This window comes from Ochotona curzoniae, unplaced genomic scaffold, assembly GCF_017591425.1.
Source record: "Ochotona curzoniae isolate NIBS_2020 unplaced genomic scaffold, NIBS_Ocur_1.0 scaffold_2453, whole genome shotgun sequence".
NCBI lineage: Eukaryota > Metazoa > Chordata > Mammalia > Lagomorpha > Ochotonidae > Ochotona > Ochotona curzoniae.
Genome location: NW_024467094.1, coordinates 19,799,879 through 19,823,926, shown reverse-complemented (window position 1 = coordinate 19,823,926; position 24,048 = coordinate 19,799,879). Strand labels below are relative to the sequence as shown.

Sequence of the window (24,048 nt, the reverse complement as noted above, 5' to 3'; positions counted from 1 at the left end):
CTGTGCTGTTGTTTGGCTGCTTACTAATGATTGATCTTTTTGAAAAATATTTATGTATTTTTTAAGTAAAGGTAAAGTTTCAGAGAGAAAAAGAGAAATCTTCAATATGCTGGTTTACTACCCAAATGTCTGCGTTTAGGCTGGTCTGAAGCCAAGAGCCAGGAACTTCTTCCAGGCTTTGGGCCATCCTCTGCTGCTTTCCAAGGCCACATGCAGGGAGCTGCATCAGAAATGGAGTAGCTGGAACTCAAACCAGCACCCTTATGAGATGCTGAAGGCAGAACTTTAACCTCATACATCAAGGTGTGGGTCCCAAGTAAATAAATTAAAAAAAAAATCAACGAGAACTCATGATAAAATGAAGCTTTGCAGAAGTTGTCAAGCTTCTCTTTTTATTTCTTTTTTTTAAAAAAAAGATTTATTTTTATTATTTTTTCATTGGAAAGGCAGATATACTGAGAGGACAGAGAGGAAGATCTTCCGTCCGATGATTCACTCCCCAAGTGAGCCGATCCGAAGCCAGGAGCCTCTTCTGGGTCTCCCACGCAGGTACAGGCTCCCAAAGCTTTGGGCCGTCCTCGACTGCTTTCCCGGGCCACAAGCAGGGAGCTGGAAGGGAAGCGGGGCTGCCGGGATTAGAACCAGCGCCCATATGGGATCCTGGGCATGCAAGGCGAGGACCTTAACCACTGTGCCACCGCGCCGGGCCCCTCTTTTTATTTCTGTAAAAAAGTTAGGTTGTGGACTAACTGTGATAGACTTGGGGTTAAATCCTCACCTGGCATGCTTCAGGGTCCCACATGGGAGCTGGTTCGTGTCCCAGCAGCTCCATTTCCCATCTAGCTCCCTGCTTGTGGCCTGTAAAAGCAATAAAGGGTGGCCCAGAGTCTTGGGACCCTGCACCCACGTGGGAGACCCAGAAGAGACTCTTGGCTCCTGGCTTCGGATCATTCAGCCCTCGCTGTAGCATTCCTTGGCGAGTGACCCTGCAGATGGAAGATATTTGTCTCACCTTCACTCTGTATATCTGTCTTTCTAATAAAAAAAAGTTAATGTAAAAAAATATTATGTTGTTTAAGAATTTTAACCCTGTGTGAAACACCTTTTATTTTATGTTTGCTATGTTTACTTTTTGGTAATGATGTGTGATAGGTTCTGGAGAGATTGCATTACAGAAAGAACCCTTCTGTTAAAATGGCCTCCAAAGTCTATCCTATGACAGTGAATACTGCTGTTGCAATCCAATTGCTAAAGCCAAAAATAAAGAGATATCATTGTTCCTCCCTTTCTCTCACAGTATGACCTATTCTCTTAGTCTCTGGTGTGTGTATATCACAAAGTCCTGTTTGGTATCTTATCCAGTTTATTAGCCTCTGTTCTGCACTGCTTCTACTCCCGGTTGCCTGTTGGCTCTTGATAGGCTCACTGTGACTTCTGTGGTTTCTTAGTTTCACTTAGTAGCCAATGTACTCATAGAACCCAAATCAGATCTTGCTATTTCATCCTGTACGTCTCGGAATACTTTTAAAAAAATACATCTCATAATGAACCGTAAAGTCTGAATAATTTAGTTCCTGTTTAAAACTCCAGCCTCGGTGATAGAAATTTTGGTTTTGCCTGCTCTTTATTAGCCATGGTTGCCTTGTGTTTGGTTATGGTACATTATTCTGGCTTGTCACCCTTGTGTTTGCCGCTTTCATCTTAAACTGGAAATACTATTTACAGTGTTTAAAAGAAGATTTACTTACTTATTTTGAAAGAGAGAGGGAGAGGCGGAAAGAAATCTTCCATCTACTGGTTTGCTCTCCATATGGCTTCAATGGCTAGCACTGGGTCAGGCTGAAGACTGGCATTTTTTTCTGGGTATTCCTATGTGAATGGCAGGAGCCCAAACACTTGGGCCATCTTGTGCAGCTTTCCTCAGGTGATTAGCAGGGAGCTGGATTAAAAGTGGAACAACCAGACATGAACCAGTACCCCTGTGCAATGCCGGCATCACAGGTGGTGGCTTTACTTGCTATTCCACAGCACTGGCCCTGTATTTACAGATTTGTATGTGTTTGATTCACTCTCATACTTGGAGCCTGTGCTTTTGGGGCCTCAGGGAAGCCTTCATTTATCATTTTTATTCTTTTTTTTGTCAAATTATTCTGAATAGTTTGTGTGTAGTCATTTTCATAATATGTGGCAATCGTGTTTACTGCCAGGCATTCCTAGTATCAAAATAGATGCAGTATGTGGTGTAATTTATTTTTAAACAATCTTTGAAAGGTGGAGAGTAAGGGAGATAGTTCCAGCCATTGGTTCATTCTCCCAGTGCCCACAGTTGGGACTGGGCTGAGTCAAAGCTGAGAGTCGGGAGACAGGATCTTCCATGTGGGGGATCCAAGAACTTGAGCCGTTTCTTGCTGCCTCCCAGAGTGCATTCTCAGGAACATGGAAAATGAAGCAAGTCAGGCTTGGAGCCAGGAATGCTAGTGTCTCAAGGAGCTCCTTAAACTCTGCCAGTTGCTGTCCTCGTTTTTTTTTTTTTTTTTTCCCAAAGATTTATTTATTTGAAAAAGATGGAGAGTGAGAGAAAAATCTTTCATCTACTGAACTAAGCAATGTTGAGGGGCTAGGCCAAAGTTTGGAGTCTGGAACTCCATCTTGTTCTCATATGGGTTTAGGGTCCCAAGAATTGGACTGTCCTCCACTATTCCCAGGCATGTCAGCCTGTAGTTGGATTGGAAAGTGGAGCAGCCAGGACCTGTCCCAGGGCTCATACGAGATGCTGGTATCTCAGGTGGCTGATGTATTATTATTATTATTTAAAGATTTATTAACTGGAATGGCAGATCTACAGAGAAGGGGAAGGAGAGGAGAGAGAGAGAGAGCTTTCATTTGCTACTTCATGCTCCAGATGTCTTCAACAGCCTGGGCCAGGCCAGGCCAGGCTGAACCCAGGAGTGTGGAGCTTCATCAGGGTGTCCCAAATGGGTAGTAGAGGCTAGGTGCCGGAGTCCAGCTCCAGCTGAGTTCGGAGCTCGGGAAGGGTGCGTGGAGTCGGCGATAAAGAAAGACACGGACACAGACACTTGTTGCGTTTTTGCTGCCTGCTTGCTTCTTTTTCAAGAAGAAGCTGTCCTTTTAATTTTCTTAGACACATCACAAACCTCTGCACAAACATTTGATTTTTTATCTTTTACTTTAGAACTAAGACAGCATGCACAGATGTTCAATTAATTTTTACTTCATGGTCAACCAGGTGCTCTTAAAGATAATTCTGTAAGTTACTATAATCAGTTTCTTTAAAGCAAGCCGTTATTCATTCTTCAGAAGTGGCCACTAGGTGACAGCCAGAACTCCAAGGCCAAGGCACAGATGGTTACCTACTAATTAGTAAAACATTCCTACTACATTTTATTTTCACAACTTTATCTATCACATAATGGGAGAAATACATCAAAAGAGAAAAAATATAAGGATCTAAGACAAAAAGTTTCAAACATTAAATCCCCCTACGACTGCAGGCTCTACAGCCTCATAAACAATCAAACAATAATCAAAAGTATATCTCTGTGATGTTAATAGAATCATCCTATATTTCCTCTAGTTAAAAGATTATGAAAGCGGCTAAAGCAGCTACATTTTCTATGCTCTAAAGAGTTGCAAGGACAGGGTAACCTTTAAGGTCACAGCAACTATATTTTTGCCATAGCAGTTTCAGCTCATATTCCCATCACTTCCATTGGTTTTCCCATCACTTCCATTAGTTTGTAAAATTCTTGTTAAGCCGTTTCCCAGAAGGCATGCTATATGTCTGGGCCCGATTTCAGGGCAATGGGTAGGCACACAATAAGGTGTCCAGAAATGGCATGGGTTTAATTGTATTCCTGTGCGCAGTTAAAGGCCCACTCACCAAGACATCAATAACATTAACTCTTAAGCTCACAGTAGTTGCCAAAGCCATCTCACAGGGGCAAACAATGCCTCAATAGATTACAGAATTCTTAGTGGGGTGCTTGAGTGTCCATGCAAACAGGGAGTGAGACTGCATCAAGGTGGTCAGAGAGAAATCGCTGGGCCCCGCCAAACAGCTGGAAGCTCCCCAGGCCCTGCCAAGCAGGGAGCTGTTCTCTTCACACCTTCGTGTCATCCATACCTACTGCACGGACCCCAGCAGCTACGGACTTGGGTCATCTTCTGCTGTTTTGAAGCTGTTAGCAGAGATCTGGATTACAAGTGGAGTACCTGGGACAAGTACTGCGCGCCCTTTTTTAATGCCTGTGTGTCTATGCTGCATTCTTGCCCCCTGCCACAATGCCTTCCCCTGATCTTCATGTACTTTTTTTTTAAGATTTATTTATTTTTATTGGAAAGGTGGATATACAGAGAGGAAGATCTTCTGTTCACTCCCCAAGTGGCTGCAATGGTTGGAGCTGAGCTGATCCAAAGCCAGGAGGGAGCTTCCTCCAGGTCTCCTGTGTGGGTGCAGGGTCCCAAGGCTTTGGGCTGTCCTCGACTGCTTTTCCAGGCCATGAGCAGGGAGCTGGATGGGAAGCAGTGCTGCCGGGATACAGACTGGTGCCCATAAGGGATCCATGCGCGTCCAAGGCAAGGACTTTAGTTGCCAGGCTACTGCACCGGGCCCATGGGAAGTGATTTCTTAAAAAGTTTTTTCCTTGGACATCCATTTTAGCTCACTCTGTGGATCTCACTTGGCCTTGCCTTTCGGTTTCAATATCTCAAGCCATTCTGTGTCTATGTTGCCCACTGTTTTTTGCTGTTAGTGGCTGCAGAGGAACAATTATCAATTGACTCAACATCCCTAGCAACTTTCTCAAACTTGGCCTGTCTTGTTAGCAGGGTCGCAAAGTCTTTGGAACCGGTGAAGAAGATGAGGAGCTGGAAGCAGTCTGCGGCTTTTGTTGAAGTATTGCCTTTCTTTACGTTTCACCCTTAGGCCCATGCCAGAAGCCTCATCCTCACTTGAAACACTTCACTCTTTTTTTTTTTTTTCTGTGTTCATTTTTGGTCTATCCATAGTATCATTTTGATACTACCCTCTTACCTTCTGGTTCTTCTTCTTTAAAAGCATTGTGTTAAATAAGACGTTGACCTGTTCCCTGAGCCATTATTCTGCAGTTTGGTCTTTTTTTTTTTTTTTTTTAAATAGTTTACCAGATAATCTATGAAATGTGCTTCTACTCGTTTTACTTAGGTGTGTTTCAGTGGAAGATGCCTGTATCATGTGGTTTGAGTTGATCTTTTCAGTGTGGCATACCTAGTTGTTACTGCGATTTCGTTTTTGTCCAAGCGCTTGTTGCTTTTGCTACTGCTTTCTTGAAATGCTCTTACTTCACAGGCTTCTCATGTCTTACTTGTTACTGATACAAAGTACGTAGTTTTTACTGAAGTGCTTGATGAATTCTTATGCATGTACTCGGGTAGTAACCAAGCAAAATCAGAACATTTCCAGCACCCCAGGAAATTCCCTCCTGTCTTGTCCCAGGCCACATTGCTTCTCAGAGGTAACCACTGAACTGGTGTCTATCATTGTGCATTAGGCCTCTTCTTGAATCTCATATAAATAGTACTGTACAGCATTTATTTTTGCGTGTTTGTGGTGAACTCTGTTTTGACACCACATTTTTCATTTTAAGTATCCTTGTAAAGATTTCTGAGAAGATCACTAGTGTTGTGAAATTAGAGCCCGTGTATCCTTTCTATTTCTAAAAACAAGCATAGCAGCCAGCTTGAAGTGCATCTTCACTGATGAATTGACTTGCATGTTTCCCTGTGTTTTATCTGGATCATTGGATCCTTATCCTTGAGAACTAAACCCAGGTGTCAAGTTCTCTTCTCTGTCATTGAGCCTTTTTCTCTCACCTGTGTAGTATTTATGTTACTGATTTCAACTGTGGTTAATGTGCTGCATCCTCTGTCTTTGGGAGTTCTGAAATCCTGGAGAAGGACCGAGGGTCCACAAGGTGACTGGCTTGCTCCTGTTAAATGTCAACTGCATGAATGGGACAGCTTGGTGCTGTGTTAATAAAAAGCTGACACAGTAAGACTAGTGGTAACAAAGTGATAAGTTGTATTTATGACAGAATAAAATGTCTTTTTTTTTTGACATTTATGGGCATTTATCCAAGTGTTCCACCAATATAATCAAGTAAAATTTGACTTGTAAATAACACTTTCTGGCTCTAAACTAAAATGATATGAATACATGAAACCCTCAGTAGTACAAAGGAGGAAGAAAATAGGACCCTTTTTGAAGAGACTAGGAGATTTGTGTTGCAATTAGCTCACTTGATTAATTTTGACTGATTGTGCATTTGGGCTTCGGTTTGCTTATAGCCAACGTTTAGTGCTGTGAGTAGGGAACATGAAAAAGTGCAAGTGGGTGTGATGCTCAGATGCAGGCACTTGATGTGGTACGTGAGCGTCACCGGCAGGCTCTCAACTGCTAGGCCAAATGCTCACCCTCTCAGTTAGGATTTCTAATACCTTTTTTTTTTTCTTAATTAAAGATTTATTTGTTTGGAAAGGCAGATATACAGAGAGGAGGAGAGACAGGAAGATCTTCCATCCGATGGTTCACTCCCCAAGTGACCATGACAGCCGGTGCTGCTCCAATCCAAAACCAGGAGCCAGGAGCCAGGAGCTTCTTCCAGGTCTCCCACGTGGGTGCAGGTCCTAAGGCTTTGGACCGTCCTCGACTGCTTTCCCAGGCCACAGCCAGGGAGCTGGATGGAAAGTGGGGCTGCCGGGATTAGAACTGGTGCCCATATGGGATCCCAGCATGTTCAAGGACCTTAACCACTACACTATCGCGCCGGGCCCCTGTCTCAGTTTCTGATCTAGCTTTTTGCTAGTTTGCACTTGGTTGCATGGAGACCTGGATTGAATTACTTTGGCTTTACTCAGTCCCAGCCAGACATTTGGGGATTGAATTGACAGATGAAGAAGTATAGTGTCTTCTGTCTCTCAAATAAACACATTTCAGATAAAGAATGAAAAAAATGTTTTTTTTTTTTCAAATTGGGAGGAATATTTGTTGCTGCCGTTAAGCTGCTGTGTGTAATGTTTATGCTCTGTGCAGTCTCTGTGTTCAAGTTTCAGATCTAGTTCCTCTTCCAGCTTCCTGCTGATGCTCGTGCTGAGAGGGAACAGGTGATAGCTCAAGTACTTTGGACTTTTGCCCAAGTGCTTGATACCCAGATTGAGTTGATACTCAGATTGAGTTGATACCCTGGCTCCTGGCTTTAGCTAGGTTGTTGCATGTATTTAGAATATGAATCAGCAAATGGAATATCACTTTTTGTCTGTTTCTATGTGTCTACCTTTTGAGTAAAGAAAAATGCATAAAGTATTACATGTCAATTTTTGTGGAATCTTACAAACTCAGGTACAGCTTATGGTCTTTTCCTAATTTATTAATCTAAGATATATACAATATATTAACCATCTGAATTAAGTGTCTGATTTGTCACAATAAGTATATTTACAGTATTTGATATAGCCATTACTATTGTCCATAGCCAGAACTTGTTCATCTTCAAAATAAAAACTCAGTGCACACTAAGCAGTAATTCCTTATGGCCTCCAGTCCCTGATAGTCTCTATTTTACTTATTGTCTCTATGAATTTTTTTTAAGATTTATTTTTATTGGAAAGACAGATTTACAGACAGGAGGAGAGACAGAGAGGAAAGTTTTCCATACACTGATTCACTCCCCAAATGGCCACAATAGCTAGAGCTGAGCTGATCCAAAGCCAGGAGCCAGGAGCTTTTTCCGCATTTCCTATGCAGATGCAGGGTTCCAAGGCCTTGGGCCATCCTCCACTGCTTTCCCAGGCCACAAGCAGGGAGCTGGATGGAAAGCAGGGTTGCTGGGACACGAACTGGTGCTCATATGGGATCCCAGGATGTTCAAGGGGAAGACTAGTCACTAGGTTATTGTGCTGGGCCCTGTCTCTATAAATTTGCCTTTTCTGGGTACCTCCTATAAATGGAATTAAGTTTCATTTTACTTAGAAAGATGTTTTCATTTCTCATCCGTGCCATTGCATATAGTAAAATTTCATTCCTTTTTGTAGCTGCATGAACTAAATATATTACATTTTCATTATTTATTCTTTTTAAAGATTTATTATTATTATTATTTTTATTGCAAAGTCACATAAACAAAGAGGAGGAGAGACAGAGAGGAAGAGCTTCTGTCCGCTGATTCACTCCCCAAGTAGTCACAACGGTCGGAGCTGAGCTGACCTGAAGCCAGGTTTCTGGAGCCTCTTTTGGTTCTCCCATGTGGATGCAAGGCCCCAAGGCCTTGAGTTGTCCTCGACTGCCTTCCCAGGCTACAGTCAGAGAGCTGGATGGGAGGTGGGGCCACTGGGTTTAGACCGGTGCCCATACGGTTCTTTAGAACTTGAAGGTTCTAAAGCTTTCAAGGTGAGGGCTTGAGCTGCTAGGCTGTCGTGCTGGGCGAGGGGAAACTTCTATTGTTTTCACCTTCTGGCTGTTGTTGAGTAATGCTACTGTGAACATTGGTGTAAAAATATCTATTTGAATCTGTTTTCAGTTCTTTTTTAAAATATGATTCATTTTTATTGGAAAGGCAGATTTACAGAGAGAAAGAAAGGCAGAAAAATCTTCCCTCTGCTTGTTAACTCCTCGAGTAACCACAATGGCTGGAGCTTCTTCTGGGCTTCCCACATGGGTATGCAGGGTCTTAAGGACTTGGGCAATTCTCCACTGCTCTACCAGGCCATAAACAGGGAGCTGAATGGGAAGTGGAACAGCTGGGAATACATTTGGAATACCAGGACTTGAAGGTGTAGGATTAGCCTGTTAAACCACAGAACTGACTCATGTTTTCAGTTCTTTTGAGTATGTCTAGAGGAATGGGATTGCTGGGTCATGGTAACTTTGCTTACCTTTTGGAAGAACTGCAAAACTGGTTTGCATAGTGACTACCATTTGCCATCCCATCAGTAATACAAGAGTTCTAGCTTCATGGTACTCATCTCCAATGCTGCTGCTGCTTTTTTTCTTCTTTTTTCTTTTCTTTTCCTTTTTTCTTCCCTACATTTCTTTCTAATGGATATGAAGTGGTATTAGTAGAAGTGTGACTTTAGTTTGTAGTTCCCTTGTTAGTTGAACATTATCATGTGTTTATTGTTCATTTGCATACCTTCTTTGGAGAAATGTCTATCCAAGTCTTTTGACTAGTTTTGAATTGCAGTGTTTAGGTTATTTTATTGACTTGTAATTCTTTATTCTGAATATTGATCCCATATCATATTCATGATTTTCAAATATTTTCTCCCATTGTATGAGTTGTCTTTGACACTTTTGAGTGTACTTTTTTATGTTCAAAGCAATTGTAATTTTTCAAATTTTATTTTAGAGGCCGAAAGTCAGGTTCACTTACACATGAGTGCAGGTGCCTGGTTGGGCCAGATCTGAAGCCCTGAGCTGGAAACTTAATCCAGGTTTCCCACATGAGTGTTGAAACCTGTGTCTCAGGGTCTGTATCAGTAGGATGCTGGGTTCAGGAGCCACTGCTAAGTATCCAACCAGATCCTCTAATGTAGAACACAAATATTGGTGTGTGTGATTTGTTTAAGATTTATTTATTTGAAAGGTAATGTTACACAGAGATCTTGCATATGCTGGTCTGTTCATTCTCCAAATGGTCACAGTGCCTGGAGCAGACCAGTTTGAAGCCAAGAGCTTCATTTTAGTCTCCTAAGAGAGGGAATCAGTATATTGAAAGTATTTCTATGTTTCTCCCTCACTCTCTGTCACTCTGACTTTCAAACCAATCTTAAAAAAAATTAGTTTGTACAGTACTTGCTGTCTTGTTGCATATCATAAAATAAGGGTTTGAGTATGTTTTCTGTCTATGCCTTAGAGGGTTGTCATATTTCTTTCCACGGTGAGGTCAATTTTTTTTTAAGATTTGTTTTTATTGTAAAGGCAGAATTACAGAGAGAAGGACAAACAGAAAAAGATTTTCCATCTACTGGTTCACTCCTCAAATGGCCACAATGGCTGGACTGACCATTCTGGAGCCAGTAGCCAGGAACCAGGAACTTCTTCCTGGTTTCCCACATGGATCCAGTGTCCCAAGGACTTTGGATATCTTTTACTGCTTTTTCCCAAGTCACAAGCAAGGGAGCTGAATGGGAAGTGGAGCAGTTGGGACATGATCTGGCACCCAAACGGGATGCTTTGATTGCATGGGGAGGATTAGCCAATTAAGCCATTGTACCAAGCCTGGTGAAGTCAACTTCAAACATTTTTTGTTTTACGCTCTCAATGTTGTAAAATACAGAAGAGTTTCTTTCTTTCTTTCTTTTTTTTTTTTTAAGATTTATTCTTTAAAATTTTTATTGCAAAGTCAGATTTACAGAGAGAAGGACAGATCTTCCATCCACTGGGTCACGCCTCAAGTAGCTGCAGCACCTAGAGCAAGCCAATCCAAAGCCAGGAACCAGGAGCTTCTTCTGGGTCTTCTATGCTGATACAGAGTTCCATCCAAGGCTTTGGGCCATTCTCTACTGGTCTCTCAGGCCACAGGCAAGGAGTTGGATGGGAAGTGGAGCAGCCAGTATATGTACCAGCTCCCGTACGGGATCCCAGTATGTTCAAGGCTATTGAACCGGGCCCAGAGTTACTTTATTATAAAGTTTTTTTTTCCTTTTTTTTTGGTCTGTGTCATCTTCGTCATTTTTTAAAAAAAGATTTATTTATCTTTATTGCAAAGTCAGAAATACAGAGGAGAATAGACAGAGAGGAAGATCTTCCATTTGATGATTCACTCCCCAAGTGACTGCAAAAGCTGATGCTGTGCCAATCTGAAGCCAGGAGCCAGGAGCTTCCTCCAGGTCTCCCACACAGGTGCAGGGTCCCAAGGCTTTGGGCCGTCCTCGAATGCTTTCCTAGGCAACAGGCAGGGAGCTGGATGGGAAGCGAGGCTGCTGGGATTAGAACCAGTGACTATATGGGATCCTGGTGTGTTCAGGGTGAGGACATTAGCTGCTAGGCCACCATGCCAGGCCCCATCTTCATCATTTGTCACAACCACTTTTTTAATGTCAGAAAGTTCGATTTTACTCTGTTTCTTGTCTGTATATCTAGTTTATTGACAGCCAACAATTCAACATTTTAAATCTCAAGGTTCAACCTAGATATGGCAGTGACTTGTGACTAGGGTGAGTCCAAAGTCCCGAGGAGCCAGAAGTTCAATCCACATCTCTCATATGAGTGACAGTGACCTTAGTACTTGAGCAGTCATCACCTGTAGCCATTTTGGCGTGTGCATTAGCAGGAAGTTGGAATTGGGAGTGGAGCCTTGGCTCAAACCCAAACACTCTGATATAGATTACAGACATTCCATGTGACTGCTCAACTGGTTTGCCAAACTACCTGCTCTCAAGTCACTTTTTGAATGTGATACCTGAATGTTGATTTTACTGATTGTTTATCAGCATTTAGTGTTAACATTTGCAAAAAATAATTACTTGGTATTTGAATGTCCTGAAAGGGCAGATTGTTATAACTTATACAATTAGAACATTTTTTGCACATTTTTGATAGTTGTGTTTCCTCATTATTTTTGTGATTTTTTGACTTTTGCTCTTACTGTCATTTTTACTTCTAAAAGCTTTTTTTAGTTTTTGAAATTCTATAATAATTCTTTGAATGTTAACCATTTTATAATATGCGATAAATGCCTTCTCAAATTAGTTTATTAAGTTACAAGTTTTAAAAGAGATTTATTCATTTTTATTGGAAAGTCAGATATGCATAGAGGAGGAGAGACAGAGAGGAAGAGCTTCTGATGATTCACTCCCCCAAGTGGCCACAGTGGCTGGAGCTGAGCCGATCCGAAGGCAGGAGCTTTCTCCAAGTCTCCCATGCAGGTGCAGAGTCCCAAGGCTTTGGGCCGTCCTCGACTGCTTTCCCAGGCCACAAGCAGGGAGCTGCTGGGATTATAACTGGAGCCCATATAGTACCAGCACCCATATGGGATCCCAGTGCATTTAGCAGCTAGGTTACTGCATCGAGCCATTCAATATTAATTTTTTAAAAATCCTTTTTAAGGCCTGGCACGGTAGTCTGGTGGCTAAAGTCCTCGCCTTGCACGCACCAGGATCCCCTATTGGAAGCTCCTGGCTCCTGACTTTACTACTACAGATAGCAAGTACTTCATATTTGTCAGCAATTTCCTAATAACAAACGTGATTTTACATACAACTTCAAAATGACAACACTCTCAAGTTTCATTACATAAAAGTAGAAGTAAACAGATACTTCCCAAACAACCAAAGCAGAACAAAATAGTTTAAAATAAGGAAGTCTAGACTTGATATGATGCAATTTAAGTTCTTCTGAGAAAATACACAGGTTTCTGATGCAAGACTACGTTAAAGAGAGCAGGGACACAACTCTTTTTTTTTTTTTAAATATTTATTTTTATTGGAAAGATTAACAGAAAGAGAAGGCAAAGATCTTTCATCTACTGGTTCACTCCCCAAGTGGCTGTAGTGGCTGGAGCTGAGCCGACCTGAAGCCAGGAGCTAGGAGCTTCTTCTGGGTCTCCCACATGGATGCAGAGTCCCAAAGCTTTGGACCGTCCTCAACTGCTTTCCCAGGTCACAAGCGGGGAGCTGGATGGGAAGTGGAGTGGCTAGAATACGAGCTGGCACCCATCTGGGGTCCCAGCATGTGCAAGGAGAGAACTTTAGCCACTAGGTTACTGTGCTGAGCCTGGGACCCACCTTTTTGACCCATTACCTGTAGCCTTTCATAATTTCTACCAGCAGAAAGCTAGAATCTGGAGCTGAGCTGCTTCTGAAGCCTAGGTGTTTTATTATGGACAGCTCCACTAGTGTCTTAACCTATACGCAAATGCTAATTTTTATTTCTCTTTTCATTGTATTGTAGCCTGTATGTTTGGGTTTAAAGATTTTTTTTTTTTTAATTGCAAAGGTAGAATTAGAAGAAAGACACAGAGAACTATTTCTTCTGCTGATTCACTCCCAAATGGCTGTAGTGGCTGGAGCTGCACTGGTCCAAAACTAGGAACCTCTCAGGTCACTCACATGGTACAGGTGTCCAAGGACTTAGGCCCACCTCCACTGCTCTCCCAGGCCATAGGCAGGAAGCTGGATCAGAAGTGAAACAGCTGGGATTTGAACTGGCACCCATATGGGATGCTGGCACAGCAGGTAGAAACTTAGGCTATCAAGCCACTGAGCCAGTCCCAAGGTGTTTTTTCAATTGTATTTTAAAATATTTATTTGGAAGGTAGAAAAAGAGAGAGATCATCCAATTACTGTTTGTCTTTCCCAGATGCTTGCCGTAGCCTTTGCTGGGTCAGGCTGATGGCGGAGTCATGGAACTGCATTTTTCCACATCTGTAGCAGACTTAAGTGCTTAGGCATCATGTACTGTATCCTAGGATGTGTACCAACAGGAAGCTGGATTCAAAGTTGGATTCAAGGTGGAGCAGACAAAACTTGAATCGGGTGTTCCTGTTGGAGTATGGTTGACCCAAGTGGCAGGTTAACTTGTTGCACCACAGTGCCTGTCCCTAATTTTTATTTTATTGTATTTATTTGGAAGGCATATGCACATTCACAATACACAGGGAGACAAAGAGATGACCGATTCTCTGGTGCGTCTCCAAATGCTTGTTGATAGCCAGGGCTGAATCAGGCCCAAGTCAGAAGCAAATCACTCAATCAGGTGCTCCCACAAAGTTGTTAAGGAGCCAAGAAATTTGGCCATTACCATCTGTCTCCTATGGCATGCGTTAATAGAAAGTTGGAATTGGGAGCAGAGCAGGAGCCCACAGCCAGGCACTCTGGTTGGAGTTATGGGCACCTCAGGCATCATCTTAACTGCTAGGCCAAGTGTTTGCCCCCTACATGTCTTTATGAAGATTTCTTGTTTTCCTTTCACTAGAAGAGAGAAGGGTACTTGGGAATATATTTTAATATAGTTGAACTGATGAGTGGTGTGTTAAGTTTGTGACCCAGATGAGTGATATATTTTTTTTGAGGAACTGTTTGAAACAAGTGAACAAGCTAGAAAACTTGTTATTAACATGCAGCATAGCCATTTTGTTACATAAAATAAAAACTAATACTTGACATTCTTTTCATGATGTTTTTAAGACTGCAGCACTTAAGTGTATATAGATTTCCTGTCATCCTGAACTTAAATTTTGATTTATGTTCTGTTTTTATGGACAGTTTGTTTTAAATATTTATTTTGTTTTTATTCGAAAGTCAGATATACAGAGAGGAGGAGAGACAGGAAGATCTTCTGTCCGCTGATTCACTCCCCAAGTGGCTGCAATGGCCAGAGCTGTGCTGATCTGAAACCAGGAGCCAGGAGCATCTTCCAGGTCACCCACGTGGGTGCAGAGACCCAAGGCTTAGGACCGTCTCCCACTGCTTTCCCAGGCCACAAACAGGAAGCTGGATGGGAAGTGGGGCCACCGGAACCAGAACTGGCGCCTATATGGGATCATGGCACATTGAAGGCGAGGACGTCAGCCACTAGGGTACTGTGCTGGGCCCCATATGGGCAGTTTGTAAAAGAGTCACTCTGACTTAGAAATTATTTTAAGTTGTTAACTTTTTATTGGCATACTTGACATGTTTCAGGATGGGAATTATCAGTAGAAAATACTGTACAGTTTATGTATTTCTCTACTTGTGTTTTGAAGTGTGTAGATTTGTTACAGGCTTGTTGATAAATAGCTTTGTTGTCCAACAGACAAGAGTTCACTGTGTATTATTTTTTTCTTTATTATTTTATTTATTAGTAAGGCTTTTATGTTAGGAAGGAGGAAGCAGAATTTTTCTTAGGCCATTTCAGTATTTTAGGTAATATAGCCAAGCCAAGGGATGCTGGGGAACAGAAGTCGTGGCAGATGGGACAAGCTGATGCTCTGCAAAGATGAGGCGGGGGATTGTCTTGATTACTGGCACTGGCAATCTGTAGAGTGAAGATAGGGAGCCACAGTCTATTCCACAGGCTGTTCTAACCATGTGTGTTGTGGTAAAGCCAGGGGGAGCTTTGTATGGTCATAGTAGATGAGTTGTCTGGGTCCACTTTTAGTTTCTAGGCACACACCCACACATAGCAATACTGTCAACACTTTATCTTTGAGCACTGAGGCCAGATGGCATACTTATTGCAACACTGTTTTAATTACAGATGATCTCAGTAATATAAACTGAGACCTAATGGCAGGGAGCCAGATTTATACCTTCATAGCAGAAGTAGATTTTTTTTTTTATCCGAGAGAGAGAGAGAAGGAGGAGAGAAAAGGAAAGGGAGGAAGGAAGAAGCGGAAGGATGGAGGGAAAGAAAGCAGAAACCGGGAGCTAAGAGTTCAAATCAGGCCTCCCATGTAAGTAGCAGGAACTTGGTTGCCTGAGCTGCCTCCCAGGATCTGCATTAACAGAAAGTTGGAGTCAGGAGCCAGATCCGGGAATTGAACTCGAGCTTACCAGGATGGGGTAGGGAATGTATATAACCTGCTAGGCTAAATTTTATCTTAACTTACTAGTTCTAAAAATGGATCCTTTTTGTCTTGAGATAGGCTAAAGTTGGTTTAATTACTCCAGTTGTATATATTTCATTTTATATGTAATCTTGCATCATATTATTCTTTAGGACTACGTATTAATTCTTTAAATCTGTATAATTCTGTAGTTTACAGTAATTAAGCATTTGGGAATGTTGTTATTTATCATTTGAGAAAAAGTCTACTTTAGTCCTTAAGGTATTACATGATGTTTTTCATTAATTTTGCAAATTACGTTATTGATGCTGCAAGGTACTTGAAACAAAATTGTCAACAACAACAAAAGACACACTGTTGGGCCCGGCGCGATGGCGCAAGTGGTTAAGGTCCTCGCCTTGCACGCCCAGGATCCCATATGGGCGCCGGTTCTATCCCAGCAGCCCCGCTTCCCTTCCAGCTCCCTGCTTGTGGCCCGGGAAGGCAGTCAAGGATGGCCCAAGGCTTTGGGACCCTGCACCCATGTGGGAGACCCGGAAGAGGCTCCTGACTCCTGGCTTCGGATCGGCATAGTATCGGCTGTTGCACTCACTTGGGGAGTGAATCATCGGACGGAAGATCTTCCTCTCTGTCTCCCCTCTCTGCATATCCGCCTTTCCAATAAAAAAATAATAAAGATAAATCTTTAAAAAAAAAAGACACACTGTCCTCCCATGTATCTTGTAGTCTTGTGGAGAAGAAAATATTATATCCAAATACATACAAATTTACAACAATGAAAAATATACTCAAGGGTCTGCAAATGTGGTACCTACTCAGGGAAGATTCTTCCAGGATAGTGGCATTTGAACTGAAGTCTAAAAGGCAAGTTGGTTTTAAGAAGAGTTGGGAGTATTTGTGAGAATGTTTCAGGCTGTGGCATGAGAAACTCAAAGAACAAAAGGCACACTAAAGACTTGGTCTTTTTACCCAGAATAATAGAAACACATTGAAGAGTTTTTTGTGCCTCGGGGAGAATTGTGATAAATTTTTAAAGTTCTTGCTGTCGTTGAGTGGTAGTATTTTGATCATGGATAATTAGTTTATTAAAGAGATGAATAATGACATATCTTGGGGTTTTATTTAAGCTTTTGGGTAAATATACTTAAATTGAATTGTCTAGAGTTTCATATAATCCGTGAGTTGTTTTGTTGTTGTTTTGGCAGCTTTGAGAGAAAAAAACATACTTTTGTTAAACCAAGCAAACTGTTAAAATCCTTTAAGTTATTTTTATTTGAAAGGCAGTTTTACAGAGAGAGGATAGAGAAATCTTCCATCTGCTGATTTACTCCCCAAAAGGCCACAATTACCAGAGCTAATCCAGGAGCCTGGAGCTCCTTCTGGGTTTTCCACATGGGTGCACAATCCCAAGCACTTGGGCCATCCTCTGTTGTTTTTCCAGGTATATTATCAGGGAGCTGGGTTGGAAGTGGAGCAGCCAAGGACTCAAACCAGCATCCATATGTGGTGCCAACACTGTGGGTGGAGGCTTAACCTAATATGCCATGGCCCTATCCCTGAATTCCTAATTTAAAGGAAGAAACTGATAATTTTAATTTATTTTTGGTCATGGTTTAGTTATTATTGCTTTTTTTTTTTTGCCATTCTTTAATAACAGAATGCATGAGGTTACAGACAAATTTATACTGTGTTTATTTACCTGTGTAAGTGCTTTTACATTGTTGCCCCATGGATTGAAGTTATTCTCCACTATTCTTTTTTTTTTTTTTTAAGATTTATTTTTATTGGAAAGGCTGATATACAGAGAGGAGAGACAGAGAGGAAGATCTTCTGTCCAATGATTCACTCTCCAAGTGAGCGCAACAGCTGATGCTATGCCGTTGGGCCGTCCTAGACTGCTTTCCCGGGCCACAAGCAGGGAGCGGGATGGGAAGCAGGGCTGCCAGGATTAGAACTGGCGCCCATATGGGATCCCGGGTGTGCAAGGCGAGGATCTCAACCACTGCGCCATTGCGCCGGGCCCTCCACTATTCTTTAATATTGAGCCCCTTTAGTATTTCTTATAGGCTGACAGTGAATAAGTCATTGTTTAGCCAGAACTGTTTAAATTTTCCCTTCATTTTTTTGTAGGTTAGTTTTGCTGAATATGTAATTCTTGATTCTGATTTTTTTTGGAGCACATTGTAAATATCATCTAGGTTTGTTTTGTCTCTAAAGATGTTATTTGGAAAGCAGAGCAACAGAGCAGAAGCAGTGGTATTGGGAGAATCTTCCACATGGGTTCAATCCCTATATGGCCACAATAGCTAATTCTGAGCTAGGCTAAAGCCAGGAGCCTGCATCTCCCTCTTGGTCTTCAGTGTGGAAGATAGGAGCTCAAGAATCTTGACCATTTTTTGCTCGCTTTTTGCTTAGATGCTGGGTCAAAAATGGTACGGCTAGCACTTGAACCAGCACTCTAATATGGGATGCTGACTTTGTAAGTGGCCTAAAGCTAAGAGCCAGAGCTCCATCTGGGTCTTCCATATTTGTGGCAGGAGCCAACTCCTTGGGTTATTCTCTGCTGTTTTCCTGGATTCATCAGTAGTACACTGGATAGAAACAGAGCAGCCAGGGTTCAAACCAGTGCTTGCTTGAATATAGGATGCTAGCATCACAAATTGGAGGTGTACTTTTTTTTTTGTTTTTGGTCCCTGTCTTTCTTTCTAAAATGTTAGGTAGCTGCTGGGTCTGCTGGAGTGATAATATGTATATACATGGATTAATAATAGGTATGGAGTTAAGAGGATGGGATAGAAAAATCTGTGCTTTGTTTTCTGATTACCTGTTTGATCCAGTCACCATTGTCCTATATCCCTGCTGTTTGCCTGTAGACTTGGGAGTAGAAAAGGATCAGAGTAGACCCTCATTACTTCTGGAAATCCCTTATTTATGGAACATTTGTTATTATTTTTCCAGTCTTAAGTTCTTTGATATTTATGTTATCTAATTAAATCCTTATAGTATTTTCTTTGTTGTATAGATGAGTAAGCCTGATTGCCCATGCTCATTCAAACAGCTAGTAAGTGGCAGTTTTGGATTTGAATATATGCATGTTTTGTTTGTGCTGGAGCTTGCCATCTGCAGCTGGTGTGCCATATTGAGACTGCATGTTGTTTAAAGTTTTAAAAAGCCTAGTTGTCAACACTTTCAAAAAAGATAGGGAGATATCATACAAAGAATTTTATATTCCTGGTACCCAAATTTCCATATTACAGCAGATTCTTGGAACTTACTAGCAGCAACACTCTGCAGAAGGACCATTTCTTTTTCTGGTTTTTAAGATTTATTTATTTGAATGGCAGAAAAGGTAAAGAAACAGAAAAATACCTTCCATTATTTTCTCCTCAAATAGCCAAGATGGTTAGGACTATGCTAGGCCAAAACTGGGAGCCAGGAATTTCATCCGGGTCTCCCATGTAGGTGGCAGGGTCCTAAGTACCTGGGCCAACTTCCATTGCTTTTCCAGGCCCGCTAGCAGGGAGCTGGATAGAAGTGGAACAGCTGGGACTTAAACCAAGATTCCCACTGGCGCCTCCAGCAGTTTAAACCATTATGACACAGTGCCTGCCCCAGAACATACGTTTATTTTCTTCCGTCCTTCCTTTCTCTTACTATCCCGCTTTCTTTTTTTATTTTTTAATTTCTTCCTTCTCTCTCTCCCTTCTTCTTTCTCTCTCCATCCCTCATTTCCTTGTATCCTTTCAAGATTTATTTATTTATTTATTTTATTTGAAAGGTAGGTGTACAGAGATCTTCCATCTGCTGGTTCAGTCTCCAGTGGCCACAATGGCAGGAGTTGAGCTGGCACTGCAGATGGGGGATTACCTTGTTATGCCACCACACTGGCCCCAACAGATGTTGACATTGTTGTTGACTTTAATATGTTGTTGACATTAGTTAGGAGTATATCTGGGACTTGAACTGGCATTCCTATATGGAATGCTGGTATTGCATGCTTCAGTTTTACTAGCTGTGCTACAATGCCAACCCAATACTTTTCTGATTCTTTTTTTTTAAGATTTATTATTATTATTTTTAATTTTGTTGGAAAGGCAGATATACAGAGAGGAGGAGGGACAGAGGAAGATCTTCCATCTGTTGGTTCACTCCATAAGCGGCCGCAATGGCCAGAGCTGAGCCAATCTGAAGCCAGACCCAGGAGCCTTTTTTCAGTCTCCCATGTGGGTGCAGGGTCCCAAGGCTTTGGGTCATCCTTGACTGCTTTCCCAGGCCACAGACAGGGAGCTGGTTGGGAAATGGTGCCACTGGGATTAGAACCAGTGCCCATATGGGATCCTGGTGCATTCAAGGCAAGGACTTTAGCCGTTATGCTATCCCGCCTAGCCCTATTTCATTATTTTAAAATTTATTTGGAAGATATCTTTCATATTGGTTTGCTCACCAAATTTAACAGCTTGGGGCTGGGCCAGACTGATGCTGAGAGTTCCAAATTCAGCTTGGGTCTCCTGTGTGGGTGACTGGAAGCCAGCTTTCATTGAGCTTTCACCTGCTGCCTCCCAGTAATGCATGGTAACAGCAAACTGAGAACAGAGCCAGAACTCAAAAGTAGGTACCCTGATACATCTTGTGTGAGGGTCTCAACTGATGTCTGAAGTAGAACAACAAATGCCTCTGCATGAGGATTTTTCTTCAACTTACTCATAATTCCATTTCTCCTATAGCCTGAAAACACAATAATTTGATAGTATCAATTCTATCCAGCATTGAACTCCTGCTTGTGCTATAGGTTTTTCATTCGTTGATCAAATCCACATATGTATGCATTACTGACTTGCCGTGGGACTGTCATCTGGGATGTTACATCATACTCATCCTGGGGAATTCTTTCAATTCCCTCACATCAGCATTTGCTGGCTCCTTTTCGCCAACCTTGGGTTTTCCCGATGCTTTACCTGTTACCCAGTCTCTGGTAGCTTGCTGGGAAAGGTGACAAAAAAAGTGTTCCTTCTTTTTTTTTTTTTTAAGATTTTAAAATTTATTTGAAAGAGTTACAGAGAGATCTTCCATCATTGGTTCACTTTTCAGCTGGCTGAAACAGGAGCTTCATCCAGTTCTCCCACTTGGGTAGCAGGGGTCCAAGCACTTTGGGCCATTTTCTGCTGCTTTTCTTAGGCCATGAACAGGAAACTGGATAAAAAGGATAGTGTCTGGGGCACAAACACATGTTCAAAGGGGATGCCAGCATTGTAGCCAGTGGCTTTACCCTCATTTTTATAATTTTTATCACATTCTCACTTTCTAAATATGATTTCCTTTTCTAAGGATGTATCTTGCTTCCAATATATGTATATGTTTTCTATTTTCTTCATTTCTGTTCACCTCATCTTTCCCACCATTTGTTTGTTTTGGTACTTTTTTTATTGGAATATTTTCTCAATGCTTTGTATTACCTGGCCTTTTCGTTGTGTGTTTTTTTTTAAAAGGTCTGTTCTTTGATGGATAACTTACATTGTACAAAATGTGTAGTTTTTCATTGTTTAATGAGTTTTGATAAATGAACTGAGTTGTGTAACCAGCCCCTCAATCAGGTATGTACATATACATCACCTCAGAAAGCTTCCTGCTGCCTTGTTGCTGTGTTTGTTCCTTATATCTGCCTACTCCTTCCTACACCACTCATCCTCTGACTTCCATTACTGTGGTTACTTTTGCCTGTTTATAATTTGCATATAATATATCCAGATAGTTTTTGTATCTGACTATAGGTTGGCATCAGTTTTTGAGATCCATTTGTATTGTATGAACCAATAGTTATATATACATATATGGAGAGAGAGAGAGAGACTTATTTATTCTTATTGGAAATTTAGATTTATAGAGAGAAGGAGAGACAGAGATCTTCTCTCCATTGGTTCTCTGCCCAACTGGCCACAAAGGGTGGAGCTGAGCTGATCAGGAGCTAGGAGCCAGGAGCTTCTTCTGGGTCTCCCATATGGGTGCATGGTCCCAAAGTTTTGGGCCATCCTCTGTTGCTTTCTCTGGTTACAAGCAGGGAGCTGGATCTGAAGTGGAGCAGCTGAAACATGAATTGCTGCCCATATGGGATGCTGGTGCTTGAAGCTGGAGTATTAGCCAGTTGAGCCATTGCAGTAGCTCCACTAAATTATATTCTGATGGTTGATTTTCTTGTTTCTTCTGCTAGATGATGTGCAGTATAGTTAGTAAAGCTATTATGAAAATTAGGCATTTTAAAGAAATAGATAACCTAGTAGCTGACATTTATTCCTTCATTATTGTAATTAATGAGACAAGCTTTGTTCTGTTTTCCACTTTCACATTTTAAAAGAAAAGTAAAATTGAATTAGTATATTAAATATTAATGAGTCCAATTTTAATATTTACACTCTTCTCTAGAATCTTACCAAGAATTAGTTTTTGTTGTTTTATCATTCCTGTACATATTGTTGCATCATGAACCCTCCCTCTGTACCATCAACATTTATTGAATGATAAGCTGTATGCCTGGCCTCCTTCAGTCTTATCTTGTTGGTTTTTCTGCCGAAATTGCTGTTGATTCCTGGTTTTGGGTGAACAACACATTCTTTTATTTATTTATTTATTTTTCTTCTTAGAATTCCTTATTTCCTTTTTAGACACCATAAACATTATTTTTCCAGTTTCATGTGCTTAAATGTGCTATCTATGCATGGCTTTTATTACTACCTATATTTTCATGCCTCCCTTGAAACTCCTTTTAAGCTTTACATTTATAATTCTACATTCCCAATCAATCTGTATAAGGTCTCTCATACTCACTATGTTTTTAACAGAGATGACTATCTTTTCTTTCTTTTTCTTTTTTTTTTTTTAAGATTTATTTTTATTACAAGGTCAGATATACATAGAGAAGGAGAGACAGAGAGGAAGATCTTCCGTCCGATGATTCACTCCCCAAGTGAGCGCAACAGCTGGTGCTGCGCTGATCCCAGGCCACAAGCAGGGAGCTGGATGGGAAGTGGAGCTGCTGGGATTAGAACCGGTGCCCATATGGGATCCTGGCGCGTTCAAGGCGAGGACTTTAGCCACTAGACCACGCTGCAGCCCCCATCTTTTCTTTCTGACCAACTCTTTCTTGGGTGTCCTGTCTCTAAGCTAATATTGTTCTGAGTGTTTGGATCAATTTTAAGTCGCCTCTTAGGATACAAACATCCCATATCAGAGTGACTAGGTTCAAGTCACAGCTCTGCTTCCAATGCCAGTTCCATGCTCATTTGTATTATGGGATGAAACAGGTAATGTCTCAAATACTTGGGTCCCTGCCACGCTGTGAGAACCCCATATTACGTTCCTCCTAGCTTCAGCCTTGCCCAGCCCTGGCTGTTGACAGGCACTGAGAAATGAACCAGTGGATGGAATATGTCTGCTTTTCTCTTTTTTTTTTAAGGATTTATTTTTATTATTTTTTTATTGGAAAGGCGGACATAAAGAGAGGAGAGACAGAGAGGAAGATCTTCCATCCGATGATTCATTCCCCAAGTGAGCGCAACAGCTGATGCGATGCCGATCCGAAGCTAGGAGCCTCTTCCGGGTCTCCCATGCGGGTGCAGGCTCCCAAAGCCTTGGGTCGTCCTCGACTGCTTTCCTGGGCCACAGGCAGGGAGCTGGAAGGGAAGCGGGGCTGCCAGGATTAGAACCGGCGCCCATATGGGATTCCGGGCGTGCAAGGCGAGGACCTGAACCACTGCGCCATCGCACCGGGCCCAGATGTCTGCTTTTCTAACAAATATGCAAGTTTCCTAGGATAGAAATTTAGATATTATTCTCAGTTTCTTCTAGTCTCAGTGAGGTTTCAGATTCTGAATTTTTCTAATGGATAATTTCCAGATTTAACTGCTTCTTGTCTCAAGGCAGTCTAAGTTTTGCTTCCCAATTTGTTTTATATTCTATGTTGTTTGTAGACTGAGATGTATACATTATATCTGAGAGTGTTTTGTTTCTGCCTTCCTGGAGTTTATTATATCTGAATCGCTTTCTTGAGACTGAGCATAATCTCTGTGACTTGGTCTCTGGTTTTTTTTAGGTTTATTGTTTACTACTTTCCGCCATGCTTATTTTATTCTAGTAATGTGTAAGATCTCTTCATACATCCATGCATTCTGAAACAAGTTACTACCTTTGCCTGGCATTCCTTCTACCTCTTTTTTGGTTTAGCCTTTAAAGTTTAATGTGTTCCTCTTCTTCAACCATAAGCCTTTTCTCCAACATGGATCAAAGATATCATTGTTTTGCCTGCATTGGGATTGTGGTACCGACCACGTACTTCTGTAAAAGATACTTCTTTCTGTGTCCTTGCAGTCAGATTTTTCTATATAGGGAAAAAAAGTTTTCAGTGCCCTGAAATAAGTAAAAGCTCAGTAATGTCTTTGGTAGTGGGCATCTAAACATTTTAGGTTGTTATTATCTATTTTTAAATTATTTTATTTGTAAGTGATGACAAATTAAG

The 24,048-nt window shown here is 41.5% G+C and overlaps 1 protein-coding gene across 2 annotated transcripts in view; it reads left to right on the top strand.

The window, feature by feature from the left end:
* Window positions 1-24,048, top strand: part of USP32 (ubiquitin specific peptidase 32) — a 135,411-nt gene that overhangs the window by 6,338 nt on the left and 105,025 nt on the right. The window lies entirely within an intron of this gene.